Source organism: Idiotropiscis lumnitzeri, unplaced genomic scaffold (genome assembly GCF_059441095.1).
Source record: "Idiotropiscis lumnitzeri isolate Australia: NSW breed Sydney's pygmy pipehorse unplaced genomic scaffold, RoL_Ilum_1.0 HiC_scaffold_247, whole genome shotgun sequence".
Taxonomy (NCBI): domain Eukaryota; kingdom Metazoa; phylum Chordata; class Actinopteri; order Syngnathiformes; family Syngnathidae; genus Idiotropiscis; species Idiotropiscis lumnitzeri.
Genome location: NW_028283785.1, coordinates 25,001 through 27,500, shown reverse-complemented (window position 1 = coordinate 27,500; position 2,500 = coordinate 25,001). Strand labels below are relative to the sequence as shown.

The 2,500-nt window shown below is 51.6% G+C and overlaps 1 pseudogene; it reads right to left on the bottom strand.

Annotated features, from left to right (window-relative positions):
* The window catches only part of LOC148314690 (28S ribosomal RNA), a 9,455-nt pseudogene that overhangs the window by 2,353 nt on the left and 4,602 nt on the right, over positions 1-2,500 (bottom strand).

Below are 2,500 nucleotides of genomic sequence, written 5' to 3'. Positions count from 1 at the left end.
GTCCAGCCAAGCGCCGTTGCTTCATCAGCCACTAGGCCACAGATCATGTCATGCCGCCTGATTCGCAACTTTTTCAGCATTGGGCATTGTCCCAATATATGAGCGCATGTTTCTTTTGCCTTTTCACATCCTCTGCAGTGTTTCTCCTTCAATTTCGTTCCTCTTGCTAGGAATTCCCTCGTGGGTACTACTCCCGCTCGCAGCCTCAGCGCTCCAAGCCATTCCTTATGATTCATGCCTACTGCCGTCGGATCAGCCAGCCAGGTGTTGCTTATCATGTCGGCCCTGAACAGGCCTGCACCTGGTCCTTGGGTCACCAAGTTGCTCCATATCTCACACTCCACGTCCCGCCAGTGTGGAAGCTTCAGTTGATCTTTCGATGGTCTTTCCTCAGGGTCCCCTGGGTTCCATTCCGGCACGTCCTCAGCTTTTCCTCCGGCTCTCTTCCACAGGACCGGCCATCCATCGCCACTGACTCGGTCAATTGCTATCGTCCGTATCAGCCACTCATCCGAGCCCGCCATACTCCAAATCCTCCTGACTTGGATTCTAGGTACTGCTTTTTCCAGTCTCAGCAGCCCTAAACCACCGTCTCTGTTCCTTGCATAAAGGATCCCGTTGCACGTGGACTGTGCCATGTTCAGCCATTCCTTCACCGCCCTTCTTATTGCTCTATCCGCCTGGGCCAATCTGGTTGCTGACACCTCACTCATGTCGGCCTGGAACACCACCTTTGGGAGCAAATACTGTTTCAGTAAGTTTATTCTCTGGTATGGCTTAAGTGGGGCTCTTTTCACTTTCACCAGCATCTCCTCTATCATAGCCAATAAATCGGCTGGGACAATCCCGTCCCTGGGCCCAACCATTACCCCCAGATATTTGACCTCATCTCCACTTGATAACATTCGTAGTGGAATATCTTCGAGTCGCCACTCGGTGTTTGTCTCAACGACTCCATTTTCAATCCAGAAGCCGCTGCATTTCTTTGGTTGTACTGTCAGCCCGGTAAACCTGCAGAAGTCTTCGACCAATTTCAGATTTGCTCCCATTCCTTCCTTTGATCCGCTCAATAGAACCAAGTCGTCAGCGAATGCCAGCGTGGTGAGCTTTCGTTCACCCCATCTCAGCCCAGAGCCAGCCACTTCGAGCGTATGGATGAGAGGGTCCATTGCGATGTTAAAGAGCAGAGGGGACAAAGGGTCTCCTTGCTTGACTCCAACCATCATATTTATAGGCGGGGTTGTGGCACTACCACAGCCTACCCTGGTCGAGCAGTCCACATAAGAGTCCCGGATCAACTCCACAACATGGTTGTCGACCCCTTTATGTCTTAAAGCACACAGGATATGCTCATGCAAGACGGAGTCAAAGGCCTTCGCGAAGTCAATGAAAACCACTGCCAACGGTTCGTCACCAATCTTCGCCCTCTTCACTATCCGGTCCAGAACCATCAAATTTTCGCCACATCCTGCCGCTGCCTCTAGGAAGCCCCTTTGTCGTGAGTTTATGGGGCACGCCTTTACCAGTCTCATAGCGATGATTCTACTGAACAGTCTCATCACTAGAGACCCAATGGTGACCGGTCTCCATGCTGTTATAAGGCTCAGTTCTTTCTTGTCTATCGACTTAGGCAGCAGCTTAGTGCGACATTCCTTGAAGGCCTTAGGTATGGTTCCCTTAATCAACCATGCGGTGTACAGCCTCGCCAGTTGCTTCCCGCTCCTGTCCCATCTCAGTAAGGCCCTCTTACTGATCCCGTCTGGTCCCGGAGCTGAGCTTGTTGACATTCTAGCCAGGTTGGATCTGACTTCACCTGCCAGGATTGGTTTGTGGAAAAACGCATTGTTGGTCCTACCCGCCGCTTGGAACTCACCCAGCCCCATGAAGGGCTTTATTCCTTCCCATTTCTCTTTGTAGTACTGATGGACTTTGTCAGATGGTAGCAGGCACTCCACCACCTGACCCCCGGTGAGAATTAGATTCACCAGGCTCACCTTATTATTGTCATATAGGAACTGTATCTTTCTGAATCTTTCATGTTCCAATGTCCACTTTAGCTTTGTTCCCTTGCGTTTCGCCCTTTTACTGCCCGTCCTTTTGCGTCTCCAGCCATCCTTTTTCGCCCTCCTGCCTGCTCCTGCCAGGCTAATCAGATCCAACGCCGAAGTTTCGATCAGCCCAGGCTCCTGATCTACGTCCCTGACTAGAGCAGCTATGGCCCCAATCTCATCTCTGTCCTCCGAACCCGTTGCTCCTTCCAGCGCCTCTCTCAACTTTATTTTTGCCCCTTCCACCAACGGGGTTTCACTTATCGGTACCTTTCCATCATTGTCCATCTCCTGATGAGCATTGGGTCCGCAGCTTGCCGTTCCCCTATGCAGGATCCTCCACTTGCTCCTCACCTGCTCAGCCGTTCTCCCACCTCCCATCACTTTCGCCACCAGCCGATACGTGTTCATGCTTCTTCCGTTCGCCATCACCAATTCAAATAAAGTCTTTG